This window comes from Eptatretus burgeri, chromosome 8, assembly GCF_056783735.1.
Source record: "Eptatretus burgeri isolate ZD-2024b chromosome 8, Ebu_testis_v1, whole genome shotgun sequence".
Classification (NCBI taxonomy): Eukaryota; Metazoa; Chordata; class Myxini; order Myxiniformes; family Myxinidae; genus Eptatretus; species Eptatretus burgeri.
In genome coordinates this window covers 62,510,617-62,523,752 of record NC_140968.1, presented here as the reverse complement: position 1 = coordinate 62,523,752, position 13,136 = coordinate 62,510,617, and the positions used below count along the sequence as shown (strand labels likewise).

At 43.8% G+C, this 13,136-nt stretch overlaps 1 long non-coding RNA gene across 1 annotated transcript in view; it reads right to left on the bottom strand.

The window, feature by feature from the left end:
* Nucleotides 1-762: 762 nt before the first annotated feature.
* The window catches only part of LOC147021865 (uncharacterized), a 115,862-nt gene continuing 103,488 nt past the window's right edge, over nucleotides 763-13,136 (bottom strand). Inside the window, exon 4 of the long non-coding RNA XR_015060971.1 lies at nucleotides 763-1,522. This is a non-coding gene — a long non-coding RNA (uncharacterized LOC147021865). The remainder of the gene's footprint in view (nucleotides 1,523-13,136) is intronic.

The following is a 13,136-nucleotide window of genomic DNA, read 5'->3' as shown; positions in this document are numbered from 1 at the left end:
GACTTGAAGTCACGTTTTCACATTACGTGGAATTTCCATGGGTCTCTGCAATTATGCTGTCAATCGACATTCCTGTCAATCTCCCGAAGTATTCCACACTCTATTGAAAACCAATTGCTCACAACAACTCTGTAGAACCGGGTTATCTGCTCGTCTATATATAAATGCAAGTTTAACCACTGTGGCTGAACTGGGTAAATGTCGTAACCACAGCAAGTATAATGCTGAATGATACCTCATTTAAAAACCATTCAGTCTAGACAGTGGATGCGGAGGTTTACAAATATTGATGTCCTCGCAATTCCGAGTTATGTTCATTTTTGTTGCGCACATGGTGTAGATGCTAACAGTCATTGGTGTGCATAGCCACTGGAAGTAAAAAACAAAATATACATATATATCTCATCATATACCATTCAGTCAATTCTTTTAGTGTATAAGTAATGTTCCATTGATTTATTTCACCTAGTAGTAGTAGTAGTAGTAGTTATACCCTCTTGCAGATTCCAGCATTTGTGAAGAAGACCGTTTTGTCTGTTATTTATAAAATACTCTGGAGTATTCAAATATCAAAGGACTAATATCCTTTAGGGTGTTTGGGGGGAGGGAGGGGATGAGTGGGGGGGGGAGAGATATACAAAAATATTATGGGTTTCATGCTGTTAAATGTGATTTCACTTTTTTGCCCTCAAGTAAAGCCATGTAAAATGATGCATTTTGAACAATCAGGTCAAATTACAAATAAAAAAGCATACTAGCAAATGAGCTATATTGACACTTTAATACGAGCAAATACACACAATGAATTAATGTCTGATCAGACACATCCAAGTCAAGATGACAGGGGCATTCCACATGGCATGCCACGCACAGCAGGTGTTCAAGACGACTTTCATCCTGAATTGTTTGGGCCACAAGGTCAGGAATAAAACTTGATATATATTCCACTGAGATCTCAATAAATTTCTGGCTACAGTTCACGAACCATATCATCAACACATTTATTTGAATGATAAACAAGTACAATATGATAAAAGCTTCTTCTTTTTCATGAATGATAAGTTTGTTTCAATTTTTACATCTGGCTAAAGAAAGAGGCAATAGCAGTCGAAGATAGAAATCCTGCCATTGGTGGTGAGCCGTTATGGCTCCCTCCTTAATCCCCCTCTTTCCTCACCGCTCTGCTCCTTCCAAGGGTGGGGCAGATGCTTGAGCAGGCATAGAATGACCCCGTTGTGTGCTGGGGTGCTGGACAGAATGACCCTGTTGTTGTCGCTGGCTGGCTCGTGGCGACAGCAACCCAGCTTCCCAGGCGAGCAGCAGACATGGCGACGACAGGGGCGTTCACCTGAGGCTGCACTGACTGCCCAAGTTGCGGGGAGCAGGGTAGTCAAAGGGCGTGACGCAGTTATAGTGTTGTTGACATTGGTTATGGAGGAAGAGAAGGCGTGGAGGGGGGGGGGAAGGAATAGATGCAAGGTGAATAAAGAGTGCACACCCACCAATCCCTGCAGGTCTCAGCCTAGATGTATGGAAGATAATTAACAGAAAGATGAAAAGTTAGAAACAATGAAGTATGATAGTTGTTATTGCAAAAGAAAATTTTGTTTTGTTTTTGGGGAAAAAAGTATTTTCATTGGAAATAATTACTTGCAGGTTTCCTCCCCTCCTCTTTCTCCTCTTTTCCTGTTTGTTCATTTCTTTGCTTATTCTGTTCAACTGTTACCCTGCTGTCATTTTGTTACAATTTTATCCTCTGTCGCCTTGTTCTTCCATGAGTCTCAATTTTGTATCGCAAGAGAAGAGCCAGTTATCACATATGGAGATTCCCTTTCAATACAAGCACATGTTGTGATTGAAAAACAAGTGGAGGGGGGTGCCTTAGTTACCGTGGCGTAGGAGTGGCAATGGTCAATGGCAGCGAATGTCATGGCAAGCAAAGACAGGGAGGTAAACTTGATTTTAATTAACTCTGTGTGTGTAAGTATCACAGCAATTGTTACTTCAATGCAAGCGATAATTCGTGGAATGCATATGAACATTCCGTACGGGCACGCACCACTTCCGGATAGTGATGACTTAATGTATTCTAATAATTTCTCGATTTCTTATGCGCATTTATAGATAAACACAATGCCCCAATCCAGTCGTCATTTACGAGAGCGAAGGAACGGCCTGTGTGGTTGTTTCTGGCTCAACGTTTGAAAGTTTGTTTTTTTTTGGTTTGCACATACGGGCACGCGAGAGCGAAGGAACGGCCTGTGTGGTTGTTATTTCTGGCTCGAGGTTTGAAAGTTTTTTTGTTTTTTGCACGTACGGCCACTCACGTATGGGCACGTACTAGTATGGAAAAGGAGGACAAGGGGGGTGGGGGAGCAAGGAGAGTTGGAAGAAAGGAAAATGTATTGGAATGATGGGGGGAGGAGGTGTTAAAATTAGGTCGTCTCTGCATACATAAATAAATCGAAGGGCATTTTGTTATCTTTGTTGGATCAGTAATAAAATCCAATATAAAAAAAAACGATGTGTGCATTAGCAGAGTCTGTAAGCTAGTTTTGTAATAATTGCATACATTTGGTTTCTTTATTTTGAAAAGGTCGCCTAAAGATGATTGTTCAATCTCACCCATCTAGAATGTTCTCCAGACGAAGGAAGGGGGAGGAGGAAATCTCACCTCAAGTTAACATAACCTCCATGTTCAAAAGTAAGAGCAGTCAACAAAGTTTACAAGTAACACAGTGCAAAAGTTACACAAGGTTGTCATCTGGAATCCGTTATAGCTTCTGCCTGTAACCTTGTACGATAACGAGGGGAAAATATGTGAAATAAATATATAAAGTGTTTTAGCTTCTTTTGAGAAACCAAACTGATTTGGTGAATTAAGCTAATAGTTTGACTTTATTTTGCTTCATGTACCAGACAGGTGCACACTGAGCTGCTTTTAACAATAGTGTTCAAAATGGTTTTGAAAAGAGATTCACAATAGAGAGATATAGTGATTCAGTGACAACCTCAAAATATTTTTGAGTCCAGAACTGTATATGAGTAAATATAATTGGTAAGGAAATGCTTTTGTTTTTTCCCTAATTATATAAGTACCGATGTTGGGCTCACAGGATAGCCTAGACTCCTTGAGGTACACACACTCACCAAAAAGCTGTTGAGCCTGGATTTGAATCTCGGCCCAACTTTTAACTGTCATCCTAATGTTTCACAAGTAGGGTGATTCATCAATGTGTGTGTCGTCCCTCGGATGGACCTGCCCCGACTACTCAGTTGAATGTCAGGCCTGACCAGCCAGTTCGTGAAAGACTTGGACCAATTAAGCTTCCCATGGCAAACCCCACAGGTGGGAATAATTGTGGCCATTAAAGAAGATGATATATATATATATATATATATATACTTATGTAATTGAGAAATCATGGAAAGTTGGCGTTTCTGTGACTTTTGAGAGTACCAGTGTCATTCCATGAAGTTTTTGAACTCTGCTCGTGTGCATATAAAGAGCATATTGGTTCATCAGACAAACTTTGTACTTCAGAGTACATCTTTGCTGTATTTCACTTGTGGATATATTTCATGTTAAGAGTAATAATTATTACTACAATTTATTTTAACAGCCCTTGCAATTATTGCCATCTCCTTGTGGGGTCGGCTAGGAAATGGTTTTGGTCAATCTTTCGTGGGCTGGCCAGGCCCGATGTTAGACTGAATATGGCAGGAATTTGTAAATTGCGAATGGTGTCAGCAATAACTCACCTACTTTTCCCGAAGGATACTGTGGGATCTTCAACGTCCACCAGCCAATGTCAGCAGACAGAACACAGCTTAACTTTCATCTGATTGACAGCACCTTAGTTGTTGCCTTGCTCTGCCTGCGAAACTCCAGGATGACAGTTTATAGCTCGGTCGAGGTTTCAACCAAGGCTACCACTGCTCAGAGGTGGGTGTACATCCATCTCGGTTGTCCTTCCTACACCCCCACCCAAATCTCACAAGTTAAATGATGTCAAGTATTGGTAATGAAACCAAACCCCAACCACTTCACTCCCACTTACCCCACATTTCCCATACCTCACTGATACTCTGCATATACTCAGTTTGTTTCTGCCTCAGTAAGGTCTTTTTACATCCTTGGAGAAATCAAAGGTTAGGAGTTAGGACTACATCTCTCAAGTGGAATGGTTTGTACTGTGCCAGGTGCTGAAGGGCAGCTGAGAGGGTTTCAATTTCAATCAGCATTTGCATACAACTCTCCAATCACCAATCCATCCAGGTACCTATCTAATTACCATTTAAACATATCCACCCCTCCGCTCCCGCGACCTTTCCGGGGAGACCATTCCATACATTAACCACTCTCCGACTGAAAGACCCTTGCCTCAAAACTGTCTGAACTATCATCTTCTTTACCCTCAAGCTGTGACCCAACTCCATGGCACGGATCTTGTCCGCACCATTCATTATCTTAAACATCTCAATCATATCCCCTCGTAACCATGTCCTTTGTAATGTATAACGTCCTGTCTCCTTCAAACCTTCCTCATAGGTAAGTCTCGCGAGCCATAGAATCGATCTAGTAGCTTGACACTCCACCCGCACTATGGCAGCTATGCCCTTCCTCAGATGTTGTGACAAAAACTGCACACAATATTCCAGATGAGACTTCACTAAGTTCCCATACAGTGTTAACATTACCTCTTTTGATTAATAATTTATTTATCCCCCTACGAATACAACCTAAAACCAAGTTAGCTTTACCTGGAGCTGCTCGGCACTGCAAATAGCAGGAATATAGTTATGATACAAATAAAAAGATTTAAAGTCACATCCACATGTTTACCTGAATGAGGCAAACAGCCTTGTAGCATGAGCAACACCAAAACGGGAGACAATTTAATGACCAAAAAGCCCCCAAAATTAATACAATGATGATTTTACATGAATTATATTTCATAAAAAACGAGATGTGCCTACCCGTCGTTTCGATGACTGCTTTAATCAAAAGACAGCATGTTGCACTTCGCAAACATATTGCATGTCGATCTGTGAATCACAAATATATATATATATATATATATATATATATATATATATATATATATATATATATATATATATATATATATATATATATAGCTGAGGTTGTGTCTGTGGGCCATACCTTCCCCTCTCTCCCCCAGCATCACAAGCACCACCCATTAGCAAAGGCACACCTTTCCCTCCAGCCGCCCAGAAATTGCTGCCATCTTTTTCGCCCGCATCGCTTGAGGGTTCATTTGCCTCCGGTAAACATTTGAAGACTGAACACGCATCTTCAATCACTAAATAAAGGTACCGTTTCGTGGAACCAAAGGTACATTTTGATTGCAACTCAAATGAGGAAATGCATGTTTTGATCGCAGCAGCTAACGCACACCACCCAATGAAGACACATTCATTCACGTATATGTAGAGGAAGGAAAATCGAGGTCTTTCATTTTAAAAATGTTCTTTTGTTGGCATTTTGTATGTACAATAAGTACTGTGTGCTGTCAAGATGTCCAGTGGTGAGTTCAGTTATAAAGCATTTCGCTAGCGCTTGCATAGCCAGCTGTTCCTTGTCAACAGTTTCAAATGGAATGCTTGCTTCGGTGCTTAAACAATTTGATGAGCGCTCTACAATAAACTTGGCAACTGAACACACCCGAGATTCATCACATGGTGATGAGGATAAGCATCTATATCATCGCTTCTTTCGGCCATGACGATTAATTTGTCCCTCAGGGGGCAGATTTTGACTTGAGACGTGGCAAGTTAGAGAGAGATTGGTAGGAATCGAAAGCAGGTTTTATTTTAATTATTTATTTTCCCCAAACATGGTTAAAAACCCTGCAAAAATTCCTTTATTGGAGGAGGGAGGGGAAGGGTGGAGGTGGGTAGAGGCAGCAGAAGGGTTGGGGTGGGAGTCCAGAGGGACTTGGGTGGGAGGAAGCAGGGGAAGGGTGGGATGGGAGTCTGGAGGGAGGGGACCGGGTGGAAGTAGGAAAGGGATGGGGTGGGATGAGGGAAGGGAAGGGGTGGGTGGAGTGACTCGGCATTGCCTGACAACACCAGGTACCCCTGCCAGTGATGATATAAAATCAAGTGACACAAAAAACTAGAGTTCATCGAACACGATACCTCACACAGTGTTCAAGTATATGCTGTCGGACCACACTATTCGCGGGGGATACGTTCCTGAAAAATGTCGCGAATGTCGGGGCGTTGTTTAAAAAAAAAAATTTTAAACATAGTCTTGACTCACGGAAGAGCGATTACACAGAACAAATCAGAACACAACATAACAAATGGAAACACCAACAGCAGGGCAGAGGGAGAAAGTTGGCGGAGACAGACAAACAAGGGATGCAAGTAGCAATGAGGGATAAGTGAACAATGCAAAGGGTGGACAATATGGATGCAACAGCAAAATTGTGTTTGACCAGTTTGTGATTTTGACAAGATCTGAGGAGAGGGAAGAGACTGCTCCTGTCTATCAGAAGGATGAGAGATTTCACGGCAGAGAGTAGAGTCATCAGCAAAGATAAACAAAGAGGATTTTCCAGAGTCAGTGAGATCATTGATGAAGATTAGGAATAATATGGGGCCTAGAACACTGCCTTGGGGTACTCCATCCTTGACAGGGGGAGGAGATGAAAGGGTTTTGTTAAGAGCCACATGTTGATGACGAGAGTGGAGGAAGTTCGTAATCCAAGCGTGGAGTTGGCCTTGGATTTCAGAGGCAGACAGTTTGGAGAGCAAGGCAGGATGCCAGACTCTATCAAAAGCTTGAGATATGTCCAGAGAGATGGCCCTGATCTCATGTCTGATAATGAGGGCCTCCATCATTGTTGGGAGACTCAAAGAAGCATGTCCAAGGAAGAGTCACAAGGTCTGAATCTGAATTGATGATCTGAGATGAGGCTGTTTTTTTTTGTTTTGTTTTTTATAAACCTTGTCGAGGCTCATGTGAAAGCTAACACACAACGCACAGCAAGGGGGGCATGAGACAAGAGGGGCAGGAGTGGGAAGGACAAAACAGTGGGGAACAGAGACATTCGGAGATCTGTGGAAGGGAGAGGAATGGGGCGGGGAACATGGGGAATACAAGATGGACTTTCAGGAAGGAAAGCAGGGAATTTGAAGGAGGTGGGCTTGGGTGATTATTTGGGGAAGAAAAGATCGAGGATTTGGATGGGGGGTGATAAGAGGTGGTGGTGAACAGCTGTTTTGAAGGCCTGGAGGGAAGAATGGGATTGAATAGCGTGAGGGAGTTTATTCCAAAGGTGGGAAAATAGAGGAATGAAAGAGTGAAGGTGAGCAGTGATTCGTTATTTTGGTAGTTTTACTAGAAGGGGGTTGGAGAAAAGGAATGATTTTATGTCAACTGTGATTATGGATTCCATGACCTTGCTGATGATTGGCAGTACAGGAAGCTAATTGGGTGAGGTTGGCTGATTTCCAATTTCCCAGGTGGATATGAGACCAGTCCTGAAATGTAAAAACAAAAAAAAAACCACGAATATGGAAAGCGCACATATCGAAGCAGGTCACGCTCCATGACCTGCAAATGCATTACATGGGTTCCGTGAATAGCAGGGTCCGACAGCTGCTTCAATTTTAATAAAATAATTATTTTAAAGATCGTTAAAATTTTTGGAAGTTTTGCACTACTGAAGCAGTCTTACACATCACCCTTGTACACTGTAATTAAAACAACAGAGTCACAGTTTAGGAGATGGAGGCTTTCTTGGTCACCATAGAATGCAAAGTCAATCAGCACCATACATAGCAATATTGGTCTCTTCTTCACCACAAAGGGCACCATCTCACATGATACACCCACTCATGCTATACTGTATATCGATATGTTGCATGGTTCTTGGAAGTTAGTTTGTACAGTATTAACAAGGTAATTTGTTCTGCAGTGTTCAATTATATAATTCAATTTACATAAAGGTTTAAAGGCGAATAAATAAATTAATTCTAGGTTTTACTGCCGCCGTATTACCCAGTGTCTATGACATCACCCTATGCAACACATTGCATCAATTATTTGTGCTTGTTGTATGTGTCCTTTATAATGTCCTTAAAAACAGTAAGTTTCTTCTTTGGAATGATTTTCAATTTTGTTTCATTGCCAGACAGGCAGGCAAAGTAAAAAAAATTATATCCTCCTCTCGATGCATGTGCAATCGGGACAAATTCAGAGACAGATTACGGTAAAAACGGCAAACTTGTCTTCTCATTCATGTTCTGATTCGTGTTCAAAATATAATTCTGTATGTTCCGCCAATGTCCTTCTGTAAGGTTCCTGCTGTCATGTAATAGTAAATGTTACCCATTAAACCACTGCATGAAGCTCCCATTACTGCTTTCTCTTCTTCTTCTTCTTTTATTCTTCCTCCTCTTCATTTAATAGAGCTTTAAAATTGGCATCTTTAAGATTAAGCAGACAGGAAATTAATTATTAGCTTTCCAACCAAGTAAATTGATGATCAGCTTTCCAGCCAAGTAAATCAATTATATTAGCTTTCCAAGGGAGCATATTTATTTTTGTACAACAACATCAAACGATGAAGGTCAAGGTTGTGCTGCTTCTTCTTTTTCTCATCACACGCACACCTCATTTTCATAATCGATGCATATCCCATATATATATATATATATATATATATATATATATATATATATATATATATATATATATATATATATATATATTGTTGCGGTATTCGCGCCCGCCGGCGTGCTGACGGCCACGTAACTCGAATCGCGGCACGTCGCCCACCGGACGGACAATCCAGTCGTGACCCTCTCGGACTAACGCCGGGAACCAGTCACGGGTGGACCTTTCGGTCTCACCGCGATCGAGCCAATCAGCCCCCGCGTGGGATAGGGTTGCTCGCCAAATTCGACCTACCTAAGTACCCACGCGGAGGGTAGACCGGGCGATCGCACCTCGCCGCAGGTCGACTTCGGACACGGGCCACTTAAGCGACCCGTTCCGTACTATCGGGATAACCGAGCGGTGTTATCGTCGACCTCGACGGTACGATTAATTATCGGGCGTATTCAGCCCACTACCAACCCTTTACGTGAAGCAAGATGAGGGTTCAATGGGAGAAATGACGAAGCGAAGCGGGAAACAAACAGTTCAACAATAAAGCACATTTATTCGCGACGAACGGAAAGCACACATATTCAATTCCACCAAAAGCACACAGAAAAAACACAATTCCATTTACACAAAAAGCAAATATAAAAGCGAAAACAATGCAGAGCTAATACCGACTACCGAGCACAAGGCAACACTTATACAATTCTACTTCACAGACGGCGCCGACAACACATACCCAAAACCAAGGAAAAGAAATACCCTCAAGGATGAGGCGGGCCTGAGGCCGAGACCGGGTCGCGCCTACCCGTCTGGTGATGAGACGCGGAGCGGCGATGACACCTCACTCCGCGGGCCTCGCGGACAGTGTCTGGCAGGGGGTGGAAAAGGGGCCCCCTTGGTCGCACTATCTCAGCGCGGGGGGAAACAGGAGGGGGTTGCTGATGCTCGGGGTATAGAGGATCTTTATTATCCCTGGTGTGCGTCTCCACCTCGGCCAGGTCGCGCTGCCGGCCTCCCTCGGGCGTGCAGCTCCCGGCACCGACGCGAGCACCCCCTCGTCTGCCTTCGCCGCTGCCGCCTCTCCGCCTCTGGACTCTCCGACTCTGGACTCTTCTTTGGACTCTCTCCAGCTTCTCCAGCTACTGCAGGCTTCGGGCTCCAGACTTCCACACCGCTCTGACTGACGAACACGGTCCTTTTATCCCCCGTAGCTTCGCCTTTGACCCCCTCCCTTTGACCTTTCACCTCGCTCCCCATTGGCCCGAGAAAAAGTGGGCGTGAAGGCTTTTTGATCCACAAATTTGCATATATCGATCGTTCTGGAGGCGGGGCCAAATCGCCCCTCGCTCACCGATTGGACGGCAAAAAGTGGGCGTGTGTCGTTTTTGATCCGTTTTTGAAGAACAAAATCCGTGATTTTGTACACGCTGTTCAACGTGCGCCCTGCACGAGTCCAACACCGGTACCCACAGCGGGGCAAGAACGGTGGCGATGCTACGGTTGCGAGGTGTGATGTGAAGGTCGTGGCGGTTGTGGTGAAGCGGTGTTGTGGTTGGTGGTTGATGTTGTGGTTGTGGTGGTAATCATGGCGGTTGGTCCAAAATAAAGATAGTAAAAGAAAAACGGCTATCCTGAAGAGTCGCAGCACGTATAAATGACATGTATTCCCACTAGACAACGGGTTTGGGCCTAACTACACATATACTTGCCGAGATACCTCACCTAAGGGACCTGAATGGTGGTTTGCGAATTTGGTAACCACAACAATATATATATATATATATCTATATATCTATATATCTATATATCTATATATCTATATATCTATATATCTATATATCTATATATCTATATATCTATATATCTATATATCTATATATCTATATATATATATATATATATATATATATATATATATATATATATATATATATATATCTATTGTTACGGATTCGCGCCCGCCGGCGTGCTGACGGCCACGTAACTCGAATCGCGGCACGTCGCCCACCGGACGGACAATTCAGTCGTGACCCTCTCGGACTAACGCCGGGAACCAGTCACGGGTGGACCTTTCAGTCTCACCGCGATCGAGCCAATCAGCCCCCGCGTGGGATAGGGTTGCTCGCCAAATTCGACCTACCTAAGTACCCACACGGAGGGTAGACCGGGCGATCGCACCTCGCCGCAGGTCGACTTCGGACACGGGCCACTTAAGCGACCCGTTCCGTACTATCGGGATAACCGAGCGGTGTTATCGTCGGCCTCGACGGTTCGATTAATTATCGGGCGTATTCAGCCCACTACCAACCCTTTACGTGAAGTAAGATGGGGATTCAATAGAGGAAAAGACGAAGCGAAGCGGGAGAACAGTTCAATAATAAAGCACATTTATTCGCGATGAACGGAAAGCACACATATACAATTCCACCAAAAGCACATAGAAAAGAAGAGAAACACAATGCAATTTTACACAAAAAGCAAATGTAAAAGCGAAGACACAATGCAGAGCTAATACTGACTACCGAGCACACGGCAACACTTATACAATTCTACTTCACAGACGGCGCCGACAACACATACCCAAAACCAAGAAAAAGAACACCCTCAAGGATGAGGCGGGCCTGAGGCCGAGACCGGGTCGGGCCTACCCGTCTGGTGATGAGACGCGGAGCGGCGATGGTGCCTCAACTCCGCGGGCCTCGCGGACAGTGTCTGGTAGGGGGTGGGAAGGGGGCCCCCTTGGTCGCACTATCTCAGCGCGGGGGGGAAACAGGAGGGGGTTGCTGATGCTCGGGGTAAGGAGGATTTTTACTCTGTCTCGAGTCCCGCGACGAGCGTCTCCACCTCGACCAGGTCGCGCCGTCGGCCTCCCTGGTGTGCAGCTCCCAGCACGACGCGAGCACCCCCTCGTCTGCCTTCGCCGCCTCTCCACAGCTCCGTCCTCTTCGCTCCAACTCCAACGCACACGACGACGACGACGACCAACTCTCTTTTCTGACGAACGCAGCCGCTTATATAAGCCCCGTGGCTTCGCCTTTGACCCCCTGCCTTCGACCTTTCACCTCGCTCCCCATTGGCCCGAGAAAAAGTGGGCGTGAATGCATTTTGATCCATGAATTTGCATATAGCGACCGCCCTCCAACGCCCTGGAGGCGGGGCCAAATCGCCCCTCGCTCACCGATTGGACGGAACAAAAGTGGGCGTGTGTCGTTTTTGATCCGTTTTTGGAGCGGAAAATCCGTGGTTTTGTACACGCTGTTCGGCGCGCGCCCTGCACGAGTCCAATACCGGTACCCACAAGCGGCGCAAGAACGGTGGCGATGCGACGGTTGCGAGGGTTGACGGCAAAGGTCGTGGCTGCTGTGGTAATCATGGCGGTTGGTCCAAAATAAAGATAGTAAAAGAAAAACGGCTATCCTGAAGAGTCGCAGCACGCATGAATGACATTTATTCCCTCTAGACAACGGGTTTGGGCCTAACTACACATATACTTACCGAGATATCTCACCTAAGGGACCTGAATGGTGGTTTGCGAATTTGGTAACCACAACAATATATATATATATATATATATATATATATATATATATATATATATATATATATATATATATATATATATATATATATATATTATTTCCATCTATCAGGTAGTCTTGATATTTGCCTGGTAGTCTTGACATTTATAACAGGATTAGAGATTTGAACCCAGGCTAGACAGCTTCAAGGCAAGTGTGCATTTGCATACCTCGAAGGCCTAAGCTGTCATCCCAAAAATATACCCGACGTTGCTTTGGATTATAATACAAGTATTTTATTCTTTAAGTAGTATTTTTAGATCCTCGTGGAGGATCTCTAAGTCTTACGTTGTTGTTCTTCATCTTCTTCTTGTGGACTTTTTTGTTTCACAGCCTACAGTTTTCATCGAAACTTCCTGAAACTTGGCGTATATATGTAAAAATACCCTGTGCAGACAGTAACCATCTCCGATTTTGAAAATTCCTCCTCGAAAAAAAGTTATGACGTCAAAATATCTCCGCTAATGGAAATCGCCTAAAAAATTATCTCCGAAACTAGGCAAGCTTTTTGAATCCTGTTTGCGGGAATCGATCAGGGCATTAGCAGAGATGAATTACCACCCATATGATACATCACTATGACGTCATATCAATTTTATATGACGTCATTCCTATTTTTTGACATTTTTTGTTTCACAACCCAGAGTTTTCATCAGATCTTCGTAAAACTTGCCATGTATATGCAGAAAGCCCACGCGCAGGCAGTAACCATCTCAGATTTTGGAAATTCTTCTTAGAAAAAAAGTTGACGTCATAATATCGCCGCTAATGAAAATCGCCTCCACCATTATCTCCGAAATTAGGCAAGCTTTTTGAATTTTGTTTGCGGGAATCAAGCCAGGCATTAGCACAGATAATTTATCGCAAACCTGATACATCACAATGACGTCATATTCGTTTTTACGACGTCATCA